Source organism: Lytechinus variegatus, chromosome 15, assembly GCF_018143015.1.
Source record: "Lytechinus variegatus isolate NC3 chromosome 15, Lvar_3.0, whole genome shotgun sequence".
NCBI lineage: Eukaryota > Metazoa > Echinodermata > Echinoidea > Temnopleuroida > Toxopneustidae > Lytechinus > Lytechinus variegatus.
Window position 1 is genome coordinate 13697080 of NC_054754.1, and position 12016 is coordinate 13709095.

Consider the following 12016-nt stretch of genomic DNA (forward strand, 5'->3'; position numbering starts at 1 on the left):
GAACAAACATGTATATTAGATGTTGACGTTGTTGGCTCTCCATAGTGGTTGTTGATTGGATCAATCATAACTCTTCGTAAGACAGGGCCCCCAAAGCCAAGTACGTATAAAAAATGTTAAGAAATGCCAAATTTAAATGAGCATCTACGTAATATCTCTCCAATTCTTGCAAGATATAATTGAGAAACAGAAATGGAGGCATTTTGCTGAGATTTTTGTTCTCTTTTTCACATATTTTTTCAGCCTCTGAATAAAAATCGCATATTTACACCAGAGGTAAATATTTTAAGATGTAGGGACCTACTTGTTAATGGTTAACATTATTTCCAAACTGAATGTTGGGAAGTCATGAAAGCGAGGTTCTATTAGTCTTGAGTCTTGACCGAGGAGTATGTAAAGATCTTTGTTGTGAGTTTTATCAGAGTTATTTCTAGTAGTAGCCACAACTGTGTGAAATATCCTATGTTTATAATTTTATAATTGTAAAATCTGTAAATAGAATTTTCAAATGGTGCTCAAGTTATAGAATAAGAAAAAGATGAAAATATTTTAAGCAAATTTAATCAGCAAACACTGTCCGTAATGGTCAATGGGTATTTTATGTTTATTGTGCGAATTTTCTCTGTTTTTGTGAAGTTGTGTGTGATTATTATTTGGCAGCTTCAGTTGATAGTTTTCAAGGGAATATTGTCAAAGCAAATGTGCCTGTCCTTCCATGTTGCAATGTATGTAAGGGTTGATGAAACATAAATATAAAGACAAATTATTTTGAAATAACAAAAGTTACATTTAATATTTAGAGTGCCTGCCGGATCCAAGAGCTATTCACATCGCCACCAGCTTCACAAATTTACCCTTTTTACCAGAATTGTAACAATATATATTTTGTAATACTTTCATACTGAACACACCGAGCGCCGGAATCAACCAGCACCTTGGTTTAAAGCCGGGCTACTATCTGTATTGCATGGAAAATTGATAAATAAATCAAGCTGTTATTTTAATTTTTTAACCCTAAATCTCCCGGGGTATTTTGATTCTTGTCATTCCGGGGGGGGGGGGGGGGATTATGGCCCCCCTTAAGATCTCAGCCGCCGATCGCGCGAGCGACGCAAAAATTTGCACGCTGGTAGTGTGCGATGTAATCTACAAGGCTGTTTGGTAAAATTTTCCAAAATAATGATTTTTTTTATATGATTTGATTATGCTAATTTATGCATAAATCATACTTTTTGCTCTAATTCACTAAATAAAGCTCTTAGAATGCTAATTTTTGGTAAAAATTTTCTTTGTAGCATTCTTAACAATCGTAATTCAAAAAAATGTTGGTTTGGAAATAAATTTCTTATGTATTTTATTGTTTTATGAATTTCTTATGTATTTCTTTGTTTTTTACTTTTTGTTTTTTATTGTTTTTTCAATGGAAATTGTTCCAGACATAATTCTGATCATAAAAAAGGCAAAATTAATTAAGTTTAATCAGTAAAAGTAGAAATAATGATACATTTATGAATTTTGGCTAAATACGCAATTTGCATTGGATTTGTACATGAAATCACGTTTATGAGCAATTTCGGGTCTGACATGCACTTGCATAATGTTGCGTAATGTCGTAACCGCGTACCCGGGCATCACAACTTTGGTCTCAAAATTTGCGCGAGACTTGAATGTAAAAAGTCAGTGAGCTGCGAGGTGAAAAAATTTCGCGCAGCAGATATATCGCGAAAATTGTTGAGGGGGGGGGCCATTATGGCCCCCCCCCCCGGGAGAAATAGGGTTAAGATATCCATAATAATTTTGCTCAACCTTCCTAAATTTTTGGAATGTGGTGGAGTACCTTACTTCAGAGATTACATCCCCGGGATAAAAAGTTGTTTTTGTTTTTCATGAACTAAATCTGTTTTCTTATTATGCTCTGTGGTGCAGTCCGGCCTGTGTGTTGCAGATTGTCTTGAAACTGTTACTGTGGTCCAGGGAAACCTACAAGTACCACATGCACATCTTCAGCTGCAAGACAAATCATCTTCATCACACCAATAACTGAAAAAAAAATATAGAAATAATCCATGAAAATGGCAACTGACATAATCCCCTTCCCAGATTTTGCATATCATAGACTTTTTATTTATAGAAAAAAAAAAGATTATCTCATAATTGATTTTTGCAACCGTTCTTAAGAAATGGGTACCAACATAATTACTGCCAAGTTAGAGAGTGTTATGGAATAGACTTTGAAAATTTCCTCATGCATGAATAGCCATTTTATGTTTTAAAAAAATGTAGCAGATTATTTTATTTTTCTGAAAAAAGGCCAGATGTGTTTTGGCATTTTAGTAATTTATTTTCATAATCACTGGTTCTCAAAAGCATTATGCAGTCCAGGGCACTGTAATTCTTCATGATTAATGATATTGCCCTATAACATCCCTCTGATTTTGTTTCTTTGCTAGATGGTCACTAGAACATTTGAAATGTTTATTAGACAGTCATTGCAATATTTGAAAATGTTCCTTGTAGCTTCATTTATGTTACATTGGTAGACTGTATGTAGTTATTTTTATTGCATACCAGAGAAAAATCATATGGAAAGTAAGCCTCAATCAAATTCCAGTGCAGCTTATATGTTTTGTTCATAGAATTAGTAACTTACGTGTAGATAGCCACTGTGTGTACTTGTTGCAAGCTAGCTACCTCATCGTACAAAACGAGTTCCCCTCGCCCCCTCTAACACACACATACACATGTGAACCATGCCTTTTAATATGTGTTAAAGTAACTTAATAGTTATGTTGATTTGAGTACCTCAACAGCACTAAGCCAATGACCCTTTTTTTCAGTGCAAAATTTGTCTTCCTGTTGCATATGGTACAACTTTGCTTGTAGAACTGCATATAGTAAAAATTTGGTTGTTTACTTGACAGCCTATCACGGCTCGCCATTTAGCATCCATTGTCTAGTTTTGGTTCTATTATATAATGTTTTGCTCTAGCGTTTTAGTCATTAATGCGATTTTACTCCGATGAGGGCATGTCGAAAAGCTTCAGTATGTCCATTTCTAAAGCTATTAAAACAAAATTGGTTATATTTTGCATAATTGCTGCGGGAGATAATTCTGAATCTCAGTGGTAAAAGTTTGGGAGAGTGTTTCATGAAGCTTCTTGTCTGTGATTGTCACTGCTTAATTTGTTCTTAGCCAATCGATGGCACAGATTTCAGTAGCCTATAACAATTGTCAGTGAAAATGACAGCCTTTATTTTTTCATGAAATGCTCTCCTGGCTACAGTGACTCTGTCCAATGGGATAGTTTCCGTGTGACACAATGTAGTGAATTTGTGTTTTGTACAAAAACTGATTCAGATGGAATATTCCTTGATTCATCGTCTAGTCAAATGAAAAGATAACAGCTGATTTAGCTCTTTTCCCAATTAAATGAAATACATGTGCAAGAAACTGTTTTGATAGCTCAATACCTGGTGAGAATCACCCATGACTAACTTTTTTTTATGTAGAACTAAGTTGATGAAAAATAATCCTAGTGGCCATGCATTTTAAGCTGGGCCCGCATATAGGTGGTATCGTTACATTTGCACGACAAGCACAGAAATAATTAATGGTATAAAACTTGAAATACATGTGCTACATGGGTATATTTGGTATCATATTAAAGGGAATCTTTATACCAATTACTTAAAAGAAAAAGAAATACTTGAGATTACTTCGTTTACCAGTAATTAGCAGTTATGTAACATCGATTGGCCATTTTTGCATGGTGGTAGACGAGGGGAGCATAAATTTTCACTTCATTAAGAAACTAAATGTGTAACATCACAGTAGGGGAAGGCGGGGTAAGTTGAGCATAGGGGCAAGTTGAGCCACCAGCCCCAGGCCAATAATGAATGAGTCAGACATTGTGGTGGTGTCATGTATTGATGACCCATAGCATAACCCCTAACCCCACCACATTGTTTTCAACTTTGAAACAAAAAGAAGTTTTTTAGAGGGAAAAACATGAATTTCAGCCAAAAAAGTAAAAAAGAGTGTGAAATAGATAAGTGCTTTATAAACACACACGTCTTTGAATATAATAAAGACGTGATAACAACATTATTAGTCCAGGTATGGATCTTCATTCTTGTCATAGTCTTTTATATGATGGATGCATAATAAATGTGTGGATACAAAATTATCGCACTAAGTTCGGACTGGGGTAAGTTGAGCCAAACAGCATGGGGCAAGTCGAGCCATGGTAATTCCTATGGTAATGTATCTTAAAAAACAAACAAACCATAAAAATCGATTGAAATGCTGGCTGAAAGGAGCAAATTTACATGACTGCTCTTTTCCTTTTAAAGGATGTTAGTATTTATAGAGAATTAGCAAGTGAAAAGACTTTAAACAAAAAATTGACATGCTGGTTCTCCCCTCATACATTTTGTACATAGTTTTTGTGGCTCAACTTACCCCAGAAGGTGGCTCAAACTTACCCCATATATGGGGCAAGTTGAGCCATTTGACATCGTTTTTTTCAAAGGTCACGATGACTTTCAGTGTGGGGATAGAAAGTTATATATAGGTGGAAAATATTTCAGAAGTATTAAATTTCAAAGCAAGGTACTTATTTCGACGAGATTATTAATCATATCAATTCTAACATGCAAAAAGCAAAAACTGTCACAACTTACCCCGCCTTCCCCTACCTAAAATATGTAACAGTTTTGGAGCTCACTAGCTTATTCTTCAGTCATAAGTGGGTCAAATTTGAACTTTTAAGTTTAAAGGGTACCTAATTAAGCTAATTAGTTTAATTGATGTAAAACATGAAATTAACATGATTGAAATTGTGACTGTCTGATGTATAGGAAATAAGGAGAGATAAAATACAGTTGTGGGTTACACCTTGAATAAAATTTAGAAGCTGCATAAATTTCAAAAAGAAAAGCACAAACTAATTAAAGGCTTCAGAGATAAATCAATTTATTGTTTTAATAATTATGACCTCATGGTTTCAATATTGAGAGCGTAGACTGATGGCACAACTTTGTGTCAGAATCTTCAGATTACTCTGGTAACATAATAGATACAAATACACCTTTTATGCAATTTTAATTAATGAAAACTTGTTTGTTGCAATAAAGTCCTCATCTGATTCTATTTACTTTTTTCTTAATGTTACATCACACTGCTTCTATAAATCAGTAAATGACACATATTTGGCTGGCACAAAAGTGTTCAGAGAATATTTTTCCAAATTATAAAAAAAATAAACAAAAAACTACTTGAGAATGAAACTGGTACAAAGATTAAACAGAGGCAAATGTACCCATAGAAATACATGTATGTTCTGTGCATTGACATTCAATTGACCCAGTACCAAGAGACCATGTCCTGCAGAATGTTGAGCAAGAGGGTATATTTAAAATAAAATACTCTAAAATAACATAAAGTATTTTTGCCAGGTGTCTGGATTTATTTATAACTTGTCAGTTGTTTTTGTTGACACTAATTTTAAATAAGCTTAAGCAGTAATGAGAACTTTTCATTGTGCATTCACATTTTTCCTATATTTATATGTTAAACCTGACTCTCAGTTGTCAACCTGTGGTCCACCGGTCTTTGAGCCAAGAGGTGACAAATCCCACAATTTGAGTCAAATTAAATAATTTTTAATTCATAATAACCACAGTAAATATATTATAATATACTGGTTAGTGTTTGCAAGTGTATTTATGCAACTAAAGGCAATACTAATTAATGTGTTAGGGGTAAATCAAGCATCGATACATATTTACCCGCAAAAATTGTGATGTGAAATTTGGTCTTAAAAGATGATTGCGCCCAGTTATTTTGGTAGAGTTATCCCCAACAAGTTATATATCACTGGAAAGGTCTCACTCTAAAGAATTGAAATATGCATGTTATTTCCCTATAGGGTGTAAAGTTTATCCGATTCTCAGATTTATTGGGAAGTATTTTTTTTACAGTTTTCCACATATTTTGACCTTTAACTTTTTATGACATTACCCTATGCCTTTTCTGGTTGCATTTTGAATTCCTCAGACAATTTCCTTTCAGAATATATATACTTTTATGGGTAAAGGATGTCAAACCTAAGAAAAAAATACAATTGTATAAAATGGTGCGATTTTCGAAGAAAATTTGAGTTGTAACGGAAATGGGCCCAACTCAAAACGCATGGCCTAATATCAAAATATAAAGGTCAACACCAAGCTTGAAGTATCCTAATGTGTTTTGTATCCACTTATTCAGAATTACCAAAGATTTGTTTAATGTAAAACCTCTTTGTAGGGCTATGGGTGTTCACACGCCTCCATTAAATTTGCCCTGGCAACAATTGCTCCACTCGCAATTCCACACACCAGTGGAATGACCAACTTCAATTTAGGTTTAACACTTTACCCAAATCAAGCACAAAACCCTATTGAAACCCCAATCCTACATCTTTGACAAAATTAAGCCCAAAGCAACTGTCGCAGGAGCATATGTCGTGTCACAGTTCACTCTTCCAGTATACTGCTTTTGTGCATATGTATGCATAATAGGTTAGAATTGGATCATATTTTGGCCCGTTTTGAATCACGGTAAGATAGTTTTAACACATTTCATATTGGTTTCGAGTCCCTTTAGATTCAGACTGAGATAGATTGAATTATTCTTCGAATTAGTTCTGTAGTGAAGGTTATGTACTGTTGTCTCTGCTTGATTCAAATTTTACACAAATAAGAATTCTGTCAGTATATTTCTTAAGTATGACCAAACTCTAAAATGTGTTTTTCTCTTTTTCCAAGTAAAAGTTTGCCTTCAGACCGACAAATTTTGCAATGTGACTCATATAATGCAGAATGAAACATAAATATATTACTGTATTTAAATATCTGAGTTGTACTTAATTTTATTTTGGTAAGATAAAGAAATAAAACTTCTAACATTCCAGCACATGACATGCAACTGTCTAATAGGTATTTATGTAACATTGAAGAATTTCTCCATATGCATCAATGTCATGAAAAATCATACAGCAGTTTATTTTATCTAATTATTGAAGCTGAAAATTTGTTGATAGGAATCACTTTTCTTCTTACAGAATATCATCTGATGGACCACCTATCCAGTGTATCTTTTGTAATTGTTGATTTCTAAAGATTAAAAAAAAGAAATAAAAACAGAACCTTATTACATCCTTTTTTTAACACAGAATTGTGTATTGGTAATTTGTTATTTTCATAGCTTTCCGTAAAATATTTTTTCACCCTCAGTCTCCTAATAAAATAAGTGTTTTTGACTTTTTGAATGAAATAAATTGGCAAATTAAACTTCTATTTGTTTGATGTACACTGGCTGTATTTATTTCAAACAAATAAAAATCAGAACATCAGAATAGGCCTGGAAAAACATTATTTTGAAACAAGCTCCATATGAGCCTCAGGTTTTGTGAAAACCGATGCTGTTAAAGATTTTACCATTTTTTTACATTGATCAGTCTATTATTGATGATTTCTAAAATGGGAGAAAATGTTTTGACAATGTTATATAGTACCTAATATGATGATACACAAACATTTGTTGAGGTATTTATTTTGTTTGTAGAACATTATTGAGCTTTCATTGCAATTCTATTACATTATGGTAAGTTTCCTCGACTTGTAAATGCGATGTGCATTTACTAAGTTTACATGTTGATTTGACACTTTCAAACTTTTTATTATACTTAATCAAATTATAGAAAATGGACAAAGGGTATTTTTCCACTAAATGCAATCCTGCACTGGTTTTAGCAACTACATACATTGCTGACATCATGCAGTATAAAGACTATAGAGCAAAGTTTGTTTTTTTTGCTCTTGCAAGAATGTAATTTCTGATCTGCAATGAATAGTATTTTTTACGATACTTCCTGAAGAAAATAATAAAAAATCGTTTATGGTAAATTCAGTGCAATTTTCTATCAAATTTTCAGCAGATTGTAGTCAGTTGATTGACCTTACAGCAAATGCAAATTGTTTGCCACATTAATAGCCGTTTTGCTATCATTTTGAGAATTTTTTTTCAATCACATTAACCTAACCAAACTTTACCATTAACATCAAGATTTTTTTTATGGGCCAATGTACTTTTAAAAGGTATAGTAATAATAATGATGATACAGTTTCTGGTACATGTTCTATTTAGTTACTTATTGAGAGGTACAGAGGGATGTTTTTTTTTTAGAAATGTGCCAGAAGGTGAAGAATTAAAATGTAATCAATTACTTCTGTACAAAGGTATATTGTGTGTATTTTTTGTTGTAACTTTAGTTGTATAGTAAAATGTGTGCTATTTCTTTATTGGAGAAGTTTAGGATGTATTGGACCTGCCATCGTGACCTAAGTTTTCTTGTTCATGAGAAAAATAGGATATTGTATTTGTGTTTTCGTTGTAGGTCCAAACTGAAACTATTTGACTTTTCAAGAATTGTTTCCAAAAATCAAATATGAAATATGGTGATGTATTTCCATTAGTTTGCTGGTCAACAGATATGCTATATCGAAATAAACCAATGTTTATTTTATTCATTTTATAATGTTGATTGATGGCCTGATAGGATTTGCTTCTTTTTTTTCTAAATCTTTCAATAAGGATTTGGTTATTTTGTGATGAATCATATCTTTTGAAAGCATCCTCTGCAAATTTGTATCTAACTACCGGTATCTGTAACTGTTGTAAAGATATGTGAATCTCATTTATTAGTTCATGTTACTAATTTTAGATTGTATGCAATGAGGTTTTTATCAACAATATATTGTTTTTATATTGATATTATTGGCATGATTCATACATGTGTTATTGCTGGAAGATGCAGAGATACAGAATGCCTTCAAATTATTTTCAAGAATAAAAGAAATATTTTGAAATTTTCTTTGCATTTGATTTTATCCATTATTTCTTTGTGGTAGTTTAGGTATTTCAGGTCTTTACAAGACTCATTTGTTTTGTATGTGTCAGATATTGTGTTGCCATGGTTACAACAAATTTATGGCGAAATTTAGGTAAAAACATTGCGATTCAAACTACTTCATCAATTTTCATGAAATTTGGCAAACATTGGTTCTTAGGTCAAGATGTGCAAGACACTTTTTTTTGCATTCGTCTGAGATGGCATTGCCATGGTTACCACATATTTTTGCCAGAAATCCAGGAAAATCTTTGTGTATCAAACTATTTCCCTTGTTTTTAGCTATTGCTCCTAAAAATTGGTACAAATACTCCTCTTGGGGCAAAGACATGCAAGATTCATTTTTTTAATGCATTCAAAGGTCCATTACCATGTAACGCCATAGGGCGGGGTCATTAATCACCTTCAGTGATATTTAGTTTCCATTCACTCCATTCCCTCCTCCACTCTCTGTCAAACACACACACACACACCCACACTTGTTCCGTCACAATATTTCCCTCTCACTCCAGTTCCTTCCCCCATCTCTCCTCTCAAACACACCCACCCACACACACTTTTTCCATCACAATATTTCCCTCTCACTCCAGTTCCTTCCCCATCTCTCCTCTCAAACACACCCACCCACACACATTTTTTCCATCACAATATTTCCCTCTCACTCCAGTTCCTTCCCCATCTATCCTCATAAACATACACACCCACCCACACACACTATTTCCATCACAATATTTCCCTCTCACTCCAGTTCCTTCCCCATCTATCCTCATAAACATACACACCCACCCACACACACTTTTTCCATCACAATATTTCCCTCTCACTCCAGTTCCTTCCCCCATCTCTCCTCTCAAACACACCCCACCCACACACACTTTTTCCATCACAATATTTCCCTCTCACTCCAGTTCCTTCCCCATCTCTCCTCTCAAACACACACACCCACCCGCACACACTTTTTCCATCACAATGTTTCCCCCTCACTCCAGTTCCTTCCCCCATCTCTCCTCTCAAACACACACACCAGTTCCATCACATTATTTTCCTCTCACTACAGTTCCTTCCCCCACCTATCCTCTCAAATGCACACTCACGCACTCCCTCCTTGCCCCTACTTTTCAAACACACACTACAGCACTAGTAGTAGTAAGATTTAGATTTATTTATTTCCGTTAAAAAAATATAATGATATAGTAATAGCGAAGGCCCGGGAGGGAAGGATGACGAGATATGCTTAGCCCAGTGCAACTACTCTCAAACACACCCACCCACACACACTTTTTCCATCACAATATTTCCCCCTCACTCCAGTTCCACCCCCCATCTCTCCTCTCAAGGACACACACCCACATTTGTTTCATCACAATATTTTCCTCTCACTGCAGCTCCTTCCCCCATCTCTCCTCTCAAACACACACACCCACACTTGTTCCGTCACAATGTTTTCCACACACTCCATTTCCTTCCCTGATCTCTAGCTCTTCTCCTGTCAAACACCCACACACACTTGTTCCATCACAATATTTTCCTCCCACTCCAGTTCCTTCCCCATCTCTCCTCTCAAACACACCCCACCCACACACACTTTCCATCACAATATTTCCCTCTCACTCCAGTTCCTTCCCCCATCTCTCACCTCAAACACACACACCCACCCACACACACTTTTTCCATCACAATATTTCCTTCTCACTCCAGTTCGATCCTTCCCCACCTCTCCTCTCAAACACACCCCACCCACACACACTTTTTCCATCACAATATTTCCCTCTCACTCCAGTTCCTTCCCCATCTCTCCTCTCAAACACACACACCCACCCGCACACACTTTTTCCATCACAATATTTCCCTCTCACTCCAGTTTCATCCCCCATCTCTCCTCTCAAACACCCACCCACCCACACTTTTTCCATCACAATATTTCCCCCTCACTCCAGTTCCTTCCCCCATCTTTCCTCTCAAACACACACACCAGTTCCATCACATTATTTTCCTCTCACTACAGTTCCTTCCCCGACCTATCCTCTCAAATGCACACACACGCACTCCCTCCTTGCCCATACTTTTCAACCACACACTACAGCACTAGTAGTAGTAGTAGTAAGATTTAGATTTATTTATTTCCGTTAAAAAAATATTATGATATAGTAATAGGGAAGGCCCGGGAGCGATGGATGACGAGATATGCTTAGCCCAGTGCAACTACTTTGCATAATGTATTTAGTCCAAAATAATGTACAAGATAAGTAATGACTGGTGGGTGTTTAATAAAGCTGTTCGTAAGTTAAGAACGACTGGTGATCCTTTCTTGTGGTAAATGATATATTCACTGGCGATGGTTAAGCACGTAAGAAAGGATCACCAGTCTTTCTTAAAGTCGCTCTTAACTAATACGAACAGCTTTATGAAACGGCCCCTGGACAGTTAACCCATTGCTATTGCAACTTGGTGGTTTCTGTATAAAGTCAATAGGAAAACAGCATTCAGTGGTCAATGCTTCGAATTCTTCATCATCATTTCTGCTATCAATTTTATTTTGGCGGTTGTATCCCCTTCCCACCCCCTCTCTTCTTTCTATCATGCTTTCTCTTTTCTCTTCTTCCCTTCACTTGCTTTATCCCACTTTTCCCCTCTCCCTTCTCTCTGTTTTCATCTCTCACCGTCTGCATGCACCCTCTCTCTCTCGCCGGTCACTTACAGTAGTTGCATCCTCACACGTCGAAACCATCCTCACAATCGTCTCCCCCCCCCCCCGGCTGATTATTTCTCCTGTATCTTCATTCCAGGTGCTCACCCGTTTCATAAAACCTGTTCTAATAACGCTACTGGAATCCTTCAATCTGATTGGCTGATCGTAAATTTGCTGTAGAAATACTGCATTTGTTATTATAACAAGTCTTAATGAAAAAGGAGCCCTGACATCGGCCTCTTCAGAAATCAATTTACTCTTAACAATATCATAATTTCACATAGACTTTATTACTCCAACATTGGGATAAAGAAAATCTTTTCCTTAATTAAACATTAAACAGTTGTGATTTAATTATATGGTAATAAAAGAATAA